This window comes from Urocampus carinirostris, chromosome 20 (genome assembly GCF_059441175.1).
Source record: "Urocampus carinirostris isolate Australia breed hairy pipefish chromosome 20, RoL_Ucar_1.0, whole genome shotgun sequence".
NCBI lineage: Eukaryota > Metazoa > Chordata > Actinopteri > Syngnathiformes > Syngnathidae > Urocampus > Urocampus carinirostris.
The window spans coordinates 763,065-776,722 of record NC_142368.1 but is presented as its reverse complement, the minus strand read 5'-3'; the positions used below and the strand labels follow the sequence as shown (position 1 = coordinate 776,722).

The following is a 13,658-nucleotide window of genomic DNA, read 5'->3' as shown; positions in this document are numbered from 1 at the left end:
ATCTAGATTATAATCAGTAGTAGATCAATCAATAAGGCCTTACTGTACATGAGTAATGCCTCGCTATATCGCGGTTTACTTTTTCACAGTTGTTACTTTGTGGAATTTCATCGTGCATTGTGTTCTGCAGCAGACAACACGCAGCAAATGCCAGACCCGACTCACACCAAGGATCTCCCGATGCTAGCGTGCAGGAGAAGAATTTCATTGTACCATTAAACAAAGACGACCAAGGCCATTTATTCAACTCCAATTCTGCTTTTTTATTTGTGGATCTAAAGTTGTGAATTTTGTTCAAGTCGATTCTAATTCGTGGGTTTTGAATATTGCGGGCCTTTTATGGAAAAGAACAAAGGATTGCAGTCAACGGCAGACCTCACAATCGTAAAACAGACTCAGAAAAGGTCTTTACAAACTGGGAAATGGGTCTCCTCTTTAGTTTTTCTGCAGGTTTAGAATGTCACATCAGCTCTGGAAACACTCCGGGAGCTTGCTATCAGTGCAGTGACTAAATGGGAAGGCCGGGACGAACTAAACTGGGTCCGATTTCAATTCATGCTACTAAAATGTACTTGATCATATAAAATCGACAATCGGGGGCCTTACTACGGAATTTTAGATGAAAACTAAGAGCAGTAACTGGATTGGGCGTCTAATAAGAAGTATGGTCCTTCTTTTTGGATTTACAATTCTTATGCAATTAGAACTGCTGTAACATATTTTAAGACTATAATTCACCACAGAAGACTTTTGAGGGTTTCCAACACAATGCAACAACATCTTACAACACAGAGGAAACGGAATGCAAAAATGCAAAGACTGCTGTTTGTAAGAACGCTCTTATCACAGGAAGTGTTTGTCTCTGTCTCTCTGCACCTTCAGGAGCATGCAAGTTAAAGATAAGAGCCGAAACAAATTCCTGTTAGCCGTCACTCAAATCGAAACACAAGCGGACAGGCGTCTAAGATAAGCAACGCTCCTCGAGTCGTCCAGCTTTTAATCCCACGTAAATACATTTGAAGATGATTTCCCGCCGGTACGACGCCGGGAATCCCTTGTTTTCAAATAAAAGCTGAAAAATGTAAGGGTGGGGGAATGGATGCTCCAATCGCAAGACGGCCCAAAATGGCTAAAGCCCTGCTGTTTCTCGCAACGCGCCGGTTTACAGCACTCTGGTTCCAATTAGCTAAAGTGCTACATCCAAAGAAGGCCAGAAGAGACTCCACAATATTCCTTTAATTGACGGTTCTGCCGCGATCCGATTTCATAGCTCCAGTCCTCCGAAGGAAACTTGAAAAACACCCGATTAGCATTTTATTTTCCCCTTTTCCAGTTGAAATTGTTTAGATTTGACGTTGACATTTTGATTTCTCGTTGATGAGTCAGGTATTCCCCCTCAGACGGCACAAATAGAGTATGTTGCTTGTCTGTTCCGAGACATGTTGCGGCTTGACTGTAGGTTAAGCGTGCACGACAATACATAGTATCTACGCCGCTACCATTACTTGCAAGACGTGGTGTGGGTTAAAAAGCAGAATTAATGGCGTTATCGCTTAACATTTTTCCGTTTTTTTTTTTCAAACACAAACATTTGACGGATTTAATTGTTTCAAACACCAAAAAGGAATCAAATAAAACTGCAAATTCCTGACTGCAAAGGACTAATCAATGTATTTCATTTCTCACCATTTTCTGTTAACAAACAGGGAGTCCGTCAAAGGTTGAAAAGTCTTAAAAGGCATTGAATTCATTATTCTAAAAATAAGGCCTTAATTGACATTAAAATTTTTGAAAGTCTTAAAAATATGAACACATTAATATGATTTATATTTGTTTGAACTAAAAAGATTTAGTGACAAGGATGCTTGGAATGTGACAAAGAAGGCAAGGAACTAGCAAGGAACCAAGGGGAATGAATACTAATAAAGGTAGGAGAACAATAGAGAGAGCCACAAAAAAACAACATGGGTGCAGGATCGTGACAGTGTGTCAATAACATTGTGGTTTAATATGTACACATATATGCCAAATTAGGTTTTTGTAACGTAACCCCGCGACAAGGCTTCAGGTGGGTAAAGAACAGCCCCTGATACCAGGTAGTTGCCTCGCATGGCTGAGGCTGCTATCAGTTAGTTAGTTTGTAAATGGGGAAAATGTAAAGCACATTGTAAAGCGCTTTGGGAGGTCTTCAGTGACTTGAAAAGCGCTATGGAAATGCAGATTTACATACATGAAATGTCTGACTCTGTGTGCCCTGTGATTGGCTGGCAAGCAGTTCAGGGTGTCCCCTGCCCACTGCACTATGATTGCTGGGATGGGCTCCAGCACCCCCGCGACCCTACTGAGGATAAGCGATGCAGCTAATGAGATAGAATAAAATAGAACAGAATAAAATATACCTTTATTGTCATTGTTACAAAATGGGTTAACATATTGATGATGATATGAGACATGTGATTTTTTTGATGGCAGGTGTAAATATAACTCTGTAGGTTTCATTTTGTGTTAAAAGACTTCATTGCCTGGGTGTGTTATAATAAGACATGTAAATGGAACTGATTTAATTGAAATAATTAAATGATATGTTTTGCTTCTAAAATTGCGTTGAATCTGGGTTACTTTGTACTCTTGGATTTTTAAGAGTATTTTTTTTAAATGACGATAGATCAGATCTGCTTATTTGAAAGGTATAAAATCTAAATCCACGTGTTTCAAGGTTTGTCACAGAAAAGCTGAAAGCCTAATGGCTGAAAACAAATAATGATTAGCGCCTTGCTAGCTAGCAGTTTCCGGTGCCTGTTGGACGTCCGCTAGCACTCATTTGGGACAGAGTTGTTTTTCCTTCAGCGTATTCTGGCGGGCAATACGGTTTTAAATGGTGGAATAAGTTTGTCGTGTTCTCCATCCCGGTTGGCACATGTTGTCGGCAAAGTTTGCCGTGCGAGTCGCCGCAGATTTTTTCCCCCCTGTTACTCGTAAGTAGTCAAAATACCTCCAAACAACTGAATACGACTCTTTCAGCATACTTTTAGTTGGTATGCTGGGTACTGCTTACTTTGACCATCTTGTAGTCCAGTTTCGCTATCGCTCTGTGATTGGCCCTTCCGCTATTTCAGCGAAATGATTGGCTGGTACTTGTAACCTTCTTCCTCTCATGAATGTTGGTCTGGAACTGTAGTTTTCATTGTATTAGCATCACCCTTTTCTCCAGTGGTCGGGTGATGCAATTAGAACCATACACAGGGTAGGATATCGAGATCATACTCATATTTTATTCCTGCAGTCCAGATGATTAAAATTGGATGATTTAGTAAATGTTTTCACTGCACAACTCCTATTTAAAGTCAATAAAAACATAGTTCCAGGAAACATCCATAAATTATTCATCCGGAAAGAGGGAAATGATAACTTATGGGGCTGTCGTAAATCCATCATCCCAAAGGAGAGAACCACCAGGAAAAGTATGTGTGTGTCTGTGTGCGGAGTCAAACTTTGGAACAATTTACAAGACGAGATCAAACAATGCCCAACTATTTACGTGTTCAAATTTAAATACAAAAATACATTACTGGCAGAATACAGAGGTGAAGAAAATGGGGTATGGGTGATACGAGAGACCGGGAAATGTGCGTCGACAAATATGGTTAACTTTGTTGTTATTGTTGATATTGTTATAGCATAAGTGTTATTAATATTATTACTATTGTCGTTATTATCATTGGTATATTTAATAGGGAAGATGAAGGGGTAGGGAAAATAAGCATCTGCTTCTTACTACCCCTTTTGGTATGTAACATTATTTTGTTGTTGAGTTGTTGTTTTTGTTCCGTTTTTATTTTAAAAGTTATAAATAAAGTTTTTATTCAGTCAATCATGATTAAAGTTCAAATTCTCGACTTTTATCAAAAGTTTTATGATTTAACATGCCACAAAGTATATTACGATAAATATCCTTATTGTTTTATCACCCAGACCTAGATCAAATCATTGAACGCCACAGCCTTGTGCAAATAGGCCTAATCCTCCTAAAAACCCGATTCAGCCCGTACTTCACAGGCTTTGAGCTATGTTGCAGAGTCTCTTAAAGAATGCCAAAGTCAAAGTGCCTGCTAGCAAACATTTACCCATCAAGAGGCACACGTGGTTTTGGTTAAGTCTCTGCACCTATGAACCACCGGCCGTGGAAGTAAGGGCAATGGTCATGAAGTGAAATGTTGACAGCAAGTCACCGGCACAAACTGTCAATGATCGAATATAGTCGTCGCTATGACCCCACTTGAAGCTAGCAAGTTTAAAAACTGAGAGTGGAGCACTATGAGTTTTTCAGGGTTTTTTTTTTTTTCGTTATTTACTGAATTAAAGAAGCTTAGCAATGTCTGATGCCAAACAGTGAGTAATTCTGAAAACAATGACATGCTACAGTACATTACTGTAGAAATAACAGTTTATTTTAAAAGAAAGATTGACAAATGACAAGAATATTTATTGTTGAATGATAAACCTGAAGTCCGCCGAGGAATGCGAGTGCACACCTAGCTTGAAATCTTATAAGTATCACTGGGAGCTGCTTCGTTTAACTTTGCGGTAAAGCAAAGCTAAACGTATTCACAATATCGAGCCGATTTCACCTGGAAATGGTGTGACTGGAGATTACTCGACTGGAGGTTGGCTTGGTACATATTGTCCTTGTTTTGGTCCAGAATGTGGAAATGTTTTGTCGCTGTGCGATCTAGGGAACGGCGTATCATGACAGGACACAGTACCGCAAATTGAAGGCATGCATTGTTTCCAATTCCATTCCGATATCCTTGCCTCGAGAGTGCTGCTCAGTAACCTTATTGATCAGCAGGAATAAAACATTTGACTATGCCGAGAACTAACATGATCAGTATCAATAGATGCTTTGGAGGGTCTCCTGACTTTTTAAGCGGTTGCCGTAATGGATTACAAGCGACAAAGGAAGTAGATGCAAAAACAAATCGATCGGTGTACATTACAAGCTTAAACGGCTGTTTCTAAGACTAGATACAACATTAGCTTCCATTCCACACAAGCAGTCATTGAATCCAGGCATTTTACCTGCGATTCAATACCCTGACATTGACAACGACTTGATATGCCAAGCAAAGAAAAGCCGAAATTGGAGGGCTACTCCTTTCAGTTTAAGAAAGCGATCGAGAGAGCGGATGGCTAACTACTCGCTAGTGACGGGTAACAGAGACTTCTGCAAGGTCTTTGTGACGATTTAAATACAAGAGTCACAAATGTAGCGGTTTTCCACAAGTGGTAGATCCAAGTTGTCCCTTTCACGGGTAATGGATCTGGCGTTGGTGACTTGCCGCATTTGGCAGGGGTGGCTTAAGAGTTGCTAGCCCAGCTGGTAGCTTTCCTATAAGACGCCGCCTCAATCGATTTCTGAACACGATAACAATCCACATGACAATCGTTGTTAGCAGCACTTCCTTTAGGTATTTGGCGTTTGTTCGGTGAGTCTTCATCTAAAAGTATCTCAACAGTGAGGTTTCATTTGAAAGGTTTCTTACCTATTTACAGCCAAAACCGGGTATGTTTGAGTGACAACCCCAAACTGTAGTTAAGAATGTACCCCATATAGACTGAAGTTACCCAAGAGCCTTTTTGTGTTACTTCGGCTTGCATGTACCAACAACAGGTTCTATCTCCTCAACTTTGGAACGCCTCACAATCAAATTTGATTTCCGAGCCATATGTACCCCCGAAAAGAGCCATAGGTTCCCTACAGTTGTCTTATTCCGTTGTAACTTGTCATCCAATATGGCGGCCACTTAAAATGTCATGTGACCCTTGGAAGCCTCTGTAACAGGGGTCTCCAACGTGCGGCCCCCTAAGAACCCCTGAGTAGCCCGCAGACTGGTCCTCAGTATGAGGAAATTGAAGAGAGGTGCTTCCAAATGAGTGCATAGTTCAATCAAAAATACGTTGACACAAAAAAAAAATAAGAAACATGTTGACCCTCCATACAAACATAATTAGACCGTCCGGTGCTCTTCAAAGTCCCGTCAATGATCCTTTCTTTTAAATATGTCAACAGATTCCTCAAAAAACAAAGCGACTGGTGACTCCTATAAAATATAAAAACCAAATAAACTTTAGAGATCTTAATTTTCTTGAGTATATTTATTCAAGACAGATATGTTTTTTTTAATTGATGTAAATAAGGGACATTTTTAAGGTAATCATCCAACTCATTTCATTTCTTCCTCATGCCATGAGGCTCTTTAACTCTACCCGGGGGAGTAAAAGCCCACATGAAACCCCACCCTCACATTTGCAAATCACCCTAGTGTATTTTCCGTAGCAGTATTTAAATACTCTTTAGCAAAAGGTTGTATTTTTGTATTCTATATCTTTTTTTGTTTATTTTCTTTTTCAACACAAGGATACTGCTGGAAGTGTGAATTTCCCTACGGGGATGAATAAAGTCTATCTATTTATCCAGCTAAATGATTCCATGAATGGATATCTTTTGGGGTGGCACAATGGCCTTTTCAGTTTGTTTGATTCTATATTATGCAGTTCCCCAAATCTCTAAACAATAACTTCAATATGGCAAAATGAATCAACAGTACATTACACGAAATCGTTCAAGGCCAATTTTTCAAAAGTTCCATCACCTTCAAAGGAAAACAATCCAACAACGAAAGACGATGACTAATATAAAATTGCGATCTCACATACTTTGTACTATTGTAAGCTAATTTTGTCGATGTGTGTCAATAGACGGCTGTAAACTGACATGAATTCTGCCGATTTGCTTTAACAATCCACGCGCAGCTTGGCTACATCACACTTGTTTACAAACACGGGAAGGGCTCTATAGGTGTTGGATAATACTTGAGTGCAATATGGAAGTACTGTACGTATAAAAAGCTGAAAAAAATAGCCAAATCTGGACTCATTTTAAATGATAATAATTGCCGAACCAAGAAAAATGGTTTTCTAAATTGAGCTATCCTGTTGGGTGTGACCAGGAGGGGGTGTTGGCATTTCACAGGACAACGCCATAATGACTGGGAGCAGGCGTGTCTGCATCATTTTCACACACTTTTAAAAAAATGTTCATTTGATGTGTCGTCTACAGAGTCAGCCTGACAAGAAACATGGCAACAATTTCAAGCATTTTCCTGACCTTGAAAACACAACATTTTCAAGTATTTTAAGCACCCGTGCAAACCCTGTGTGTGAAAATCGCAATGAATTGTGACACAGTGACAAAGCAACAGGTGAGTACATGCATCCATTATCTGCACTGCTTAGCGTCAGTAGGGTCGCGGGGGTGCCGGAGCCCATCCCAGCTATCCTCGGCCAGTGGGCAAGCGACACCCTCAACTGCTTGCCAGCCAATCACAGGGCACACAGAGTCAGACATTTCAGTCACTCATTCACACCGAGGGACCATTTTGGACCGGCCGATTGACCTGAAATGCATATTTTTGGAATGTGGGAGGAAACCCACGCAAGCACAGGGAGAACATGCAAACTACACACAGGAAGGTTTGATCTCACAACCTCAGAACTGTTCCACGGATGCGCTAGCTTCACAGCCGCTGTGCCGCCCAGGTGAGTTCAACAATAAATGAAATACGGAGACACCTCGCTACTTTGCGCTTCGATTATCGCTGGTTCACTGTTTCTTGGATTTTGAATTGAAATGTTTTAGTCATTGACATCAACGTATCGTGCATTGTGTTCTGCAACAGACAGCACACAGCAAATGCAATCACGGGGGCAGGTTAGGGAGGCCTTTGAGTGTGTGACTGTCAATTTTTCAACTTCTGCAGTACCAATACAAGAAAACAATCCCGTTTGAATCATGTAATTTGCAGAGCCACAAATAAATCTGCATATTTACATTTGAATCGATCAAGAAATGTGACTTTTAAATCTTGAGTAAATCTCAAATATATTTCTGCATCTGAACAATGCGTGTGTAAATATATATATATATATATATATATATATATATATATGAAACTCTCTCCATAAAGGTGTTGGGTAAAAAATTACAGTAATATGTAGCTTACATTTTCAGTTGCAGGAAGTTCTTCCAGTTACAGTTTACCACCGGGAAACACGACCTGGTCCATAATTGATACGTAATTTTGCATTTATACACATTCCATAGTGCCCTGTTAGGGTGTAGCATGCACCTGTTCCGTAATGAGTGATCACACTTTACAAACTAATGCCAGCTCCCGTTAATCAAGAGGGAATAAGAAACGCAATGGCAAAGCAGAACGGGCGGCATTAGCTCAGGAGGTAGCGAGCTGGTCTTGGGATCAAGAGGTCGCAGGATAGATTGCCGTCTCCTCCGTGTTAAATGTCGATGTGTCCCTGGGCATGACACTGAATCCCTAATGCCCTCAATAAACAGGTATGCGCCTTGCTTGGCTGACTCACTATTGGTGTGTGAGTGTGTGTGTGTGAATGGGCAAGTGTGAAGCACATTGTAAAGCGCTTCGGGAGGCTATATAAATGCAGACCATTTACCATTTAACCACCAGCCAGCAGCGTAGACCTTATTTTTAAGAAGACTGGTTGAGAAACATGGCAACAATTTCAAGTATCTCCAAGCACTTCAGCCAAAATTCAAGTCATGTGTATTTGTATAGCCCTTTATCACGAGGAGTCTCAAAGGGCTGCACAGACCACAAATTACTGCACTACAGATTACTATTACTATTACAGAGATATTGTCAACATGAAATATAGGTCATTCATAAGTGATAGAATATAAGTGTGTTTTAAGCATAAGTTTAAGCTTTTTTTATATGAAAATCCTATTTGCTTTAGGCAATTTTGCACAATTCTGTCACGTATATTGACTTCCTCCTATTTCATCTTCATTTGTCTTGTAGTGCAATTTCTGTTTTCAAAATATATAAACTTTAGTTGATTGTCTTCACGCTTAGATATCTTACTTGGCCTACCAGTACGCTTGATTTTAACAACCTTCCCATGCCGTTTGTCCTTGGTCCAAATCTTTGATACAGGCGACTGAACAGCCCACATCTTTGGCAACCATACGAGTAGAGTTACCTTCTTCAAGAAGTTTGACGATCTTGTTTTGGTATCAAGAGACATCTCTCTTGTTGGAGCCATGATTTTCGCCAATCCACTTAGTCCGATTGTTAGATGTTATAGTTTTTTCGGCAGAATAAAATGTATTGCCCAAGACTGGTGATTCCATACTCTTTGCTAGAGGTCGTGTTATTAATTTTATGACAGAGGCCGCTGGCCAGAAAAAATTTGATCACGGCCGTAACTGGCCCCTAGGCTGGACATTCTACATGCCTATTTTATAGGATCAAAGGAGTAAGCCATTTTTTATCTTATATGGATTGATCTTATAAAATGGTAAAAATGTTCCTAAAAAGGAGGAAGAACACATCAAACAGCAGAATTTGTTTTCGCTCATTTAATAAACCGCAACACTTTTCTTCTTATTTGCTTTGCTGAGCCTTTCAATAAGTTTTTGGCTTTTCGCAGCAAGACGGCAGAAAATCATATGAGCTCCCTCTAGGTGAGCCTCATATTATGTAAAATAATTACAAATTTCTTCATCTATGGGTATTTTCAAAAGATGCGTGTTATTTTTATATCGTTATTTATATGAATATTGGATTTTTTAATGAGTGAAGGGTTTTTTTCCACTAAGCATTTTGAAGGATTTCAAGCACCCGTACGAACCACTTTTAACTTCTAAAACCCTTCCGTCTGTCAATATATTACGGTTGAGTGAAATAAAGTGGGAAAAGTAGTCCGACAATCTTGTTTTTCTTATTCGAAAATTAGCAGGACGTTGAGAGCCTCCCTCTTGAAAAAAAGCCACTCGGCTAACGGAGCTAGCTAAACTTCTCCATTCTTCTCCACGCACAAACTTTTTTGTTTTCCACAAAACTTTTCTCCTTGAACGAAAAGTTTTTTGCACTGGAAAACCCAAAAGTAACTCGAATAACTTTCCGTCTAGTCGGAATCCAGAGGTGGCTGCTAACAGGTAGGAAAAAAAAAAGAAAAAAAAGTTTGTTGCGGAGAACTTACTTGACGTCGCCCGCCGCCGCCGCTCCAGGGCCCGCCGCCATCGAAGCCCCCACCGGGCCCCCCGAAGCTCCGCAGAAGGCCACCGAGAAAGGTCCCAGTTGGCTCCGAGGCCCCCGGGCCTCAATGTGTCCTCGAAATGCGAGCTCAGGGAGGGGGGAGGATGGCCAGAGAGAGCCCCTCCGCTTTTAGACAGACTCGGGAATAGCTTTGACTTAGTGACAGCGAATTGACTGGTCCGGCCTGGCTGGAGCTCCCCCCCTCGTCCCCCTTGGTCTCGCCGTGTCTGGTGTGGCCTCTCCCGGCTTGGCCTGGCTTCTCCTCCCCTTCGGCGACTTTTCACTTTTTCCTCACTTACGAATCAAAATATTCTCGCACAATATGGCGGCTGCCTCGTCGACCTACTCTCGCGAGAGTTACCTTTCCCCCCCTTCACTGAAGTTTTTCCTAAAGTTGGTGTCATGGTGGGAGGAAACCACGATAAACTGACGGGGCGCTCTCGAATATTTAGACAACATCCCACCACGTTCATGTAAGAGTCGACACAATTTGACATTTTTGTATAAAATTGTCAAAAACAAATTTATACATGACAGCAGACATCATCAGTGTATCTTGGACAAGAGTTAGCTTACTAGCTACATTTGTACACTTTTTTTAAAATTGTCACATTTCTATAAAAGCAGCTTTTTCAGTGACCGTCTCTCAGCTATAAACTCATGTCAAAAGTTATGTTCCGTGTTCTAAACTCTGCAAACATTTGTGTCCATCTCAGGGGGCGGCCATTTTGCCACTTACCCTGTTGTACCGTTGACCAATTTGTTTGAATGAGTTATCTGACTCCATTAACCAAACACAATCTACATTCATCCGACAATTTAGGCGAGCTCGTTTCTCGAGAGAAAAATTACCAGGAAGCCGACATTTGCACACGGGGTGGATTTATTTTCCCTAACAAAAGAACTAAGTGTACTCCATCGAAGACGGCCAAATGACGTTGGCGTCTGTGGGAAGCCTTCTTCTGAAGTCCTTTACACCTCCCCGCAAGATGGCGTCTAGGCTCCTCCCTTGGGCGTGCCAAGGAAGCCCCCTGGGCTTTACAATCCCATCCACGAGGGCCTTGATGTCTGGCTTCCCAAAACAACATCACCTCCACGAATCCTGTTATCAAAATCCCCTAGACAAAATATGACCTTGTACATTGAACTTAAGCCCACTCAGTGAAAATCTTCATTGCATTATGAGTCAATCATATAAAATCCTTTCCCCCCCAAAAGAAGATGACTTCTTCTACGAGTTTAACTGCCTATGGCAATGAAGTACAGGCTGGGGGCCATTTACAGACTCTGTCATAAATATAGTCTGTGGCTTGCAGGTAATATTGACCGGAGTATAAAATAAATTTGTGGTGGGTGGATCCGGGTTGTAGGCGCACGATTTCCTGTGGTGTGTCTTGGGCAAGTACCTCCCGGTGGCGTCCATCCCTCTCCAGGCCAACAAATGTTTCCACCCGGTCTCCAACCGGGTACCTTTTGCATGCTAGGCTAATGTGCTGAACACTGCACTACAGAAACACTCATGAACCCCCCCAAAAAATCACAATTTCACCAGATGATCCCATTGCTGACATGGTGACTGGAAATAAAAAAATGAAAAACTGCTTCCAGGACAAGTGGAAATTTGAGTATTTTTTCACAGAAATCTGAAACAACTGCATCTACCTCAATTGCCAAGAGACTTTAGCTGTTTTCAAAGATTATATCAAAAGGTCTGCGATGCTGACTATGAAAAGGCTAACTGGAAACTAGCGCTGTGAAAAGGTGAAGCAAGAGGAGGAAAGATCCGTGTTTTAACGCAGCCACTGAAACTGATAAACGAATGATTCATGACGGCTCCTCCAGTGAAAAAATCTTGTTCTTTTCAGTCAGCCTGGACAAATGACTGAGGCTTTGTGCAAAAAAATGACCGTGCTGTTTTGTGCATTACGCCTCGAGAGCGTTGTACCTCGCACGTCAAGTGTTAAACGTCATTACGAGACGAAACATGAACACGAATTCAAAGATAAGTCTGACATGACGGATACATTAAAACACGCTGTGTCCAGGTACGGCCAACAAACACAGACTGTGAAAACCTTTGTCCCTGCTAAAATTACCACCACTGAAACAAGTTATCACATTGCTCACTGGATAGCAAAGCACGGAAAACCATTTCATATCTGCGACCAAATCAGCTGCTGTGTCTGTTGCACTTATTTTCAATATTTTCTGCAATAAGATTTAATTGATGAATAGTATGGTAGCTGTCCATAGCACTTGTTTTTGATTGTAGTTCATTGTTGATGAAGAACGGTTGATTCTAGTTCATTCTTGTGGTAAAATTTGAAGTCATGGCTACAGGCCTCTCCACATGTTGCTCACATCCATTTTTTTAGTTTATTGATGAACAAGAATAGCGGAAGATAAAATTGGTCAGTTATACGATTTCTATCCATGTTGTATATTTGGACTGGTGTAAAATCACAGCTCTGTTGGATATACTGTAGAAGAAATGTTGTGCGAGTCCTTAATCTTGGTGTGGTACACTAATTTATAAGGAAATTTGAAAGTGGCACTCCACACCTAAAAGCTTGCTGACCCCCGGTGTAGACTCTACCAGAAACAGCAAAAGCTGAATCATGGACTGTTGTTCAACGTACTATTCACGGAAAATTGGCAAAGGAGCCACCAACGAGAAAGCCCATCGTGAGATGGCATTGTAAATTCATAACGCCCAGCTAAAAACACAGGACGTTGCTCAACTTCAGAAGATGTGATTGAAGAAGTTCCATCTGCTTTTCAGACAAGTCCTGGTCAAGGGATCAGAAAAGCCGGGATTGGTGCCCCCGGTTCTCAAGAGACGTGGTTGAGATGAAGCCACAAATAACAGAAGGACAATGCAATGCTGGGACGCGTTTGGCAAAAATTTGGCACACAGTTTGATGTGTGTCTGGTAGGACATATTTGAACATCCCTGGTGATGAATGCAGGCTCTGTTGTGGGCACAGAGCTGGAGAGCCTGACAACTGTAGCTGAGAGACAGGCACTGAAAAAGCTGAGGTCAATCATGGACAATCCATCGCATCCACTACACAGCTTCATCTCCAAACGGAAGAGCAGCTTCAGCGACAGACTGCTGTCACAGTCTTGTTCCACGGACAGACTGAGGAGATCCTTTCTTCCTCATGCCATGAGGCTCTTTAACTCCACCCGGGGGCGTAAAAGCCCACATGAAACCCCACCCCCACATTTGAATATTACCCTATTTGTATGACAGTGTGTATTTTCCGTAGCACTATTTAAATACTCAATAGCAAAACATTATATTGGGTATTTTTGTATTCTATATCTTTTTTTAATTATTTCATTTTTCAACACGGCAGCACGGCAGCGCAGTGGTTAGCGCTTGTGCGGCACAGTTCATGTCATGGGAACCTGTCGTGGGTTCAAATCCAGCTCCAGACTTCCTGTGCGGAGTTTGTATGTTCTCCCCGTGCTTGCGTGGGTTTCCTCCGGACACTCCGGTTTCCTCCCACGTTCCAA

General features: G+C 41.4%; 1 protein-coding gene across 1 annotated transcript in view; it reads right to left on the bottom strand.

Moving 5' to 3' along the window:
• Positions 1 to 10,483, bottom strand: part of tab2 (TGF-beta activated kinase 1 (MAP3K7) binding protein 2) — a 33,003-nt gene extending 22,520 nt beyond the window's left edge. Inside the window, exon 1 of the mRNA XM_088325246.1 lies at positions 10,081 to 10,483. The gene's annotated coding sequence lies outside the window, so the exon portion shown is untranslated. The remainder of the gene's footprint in view (positions 1 to 10,080) is intronic.
• Between the last annotated feature and the right edge of the window lie 3,175 nt (positions 10,484 to 13,658).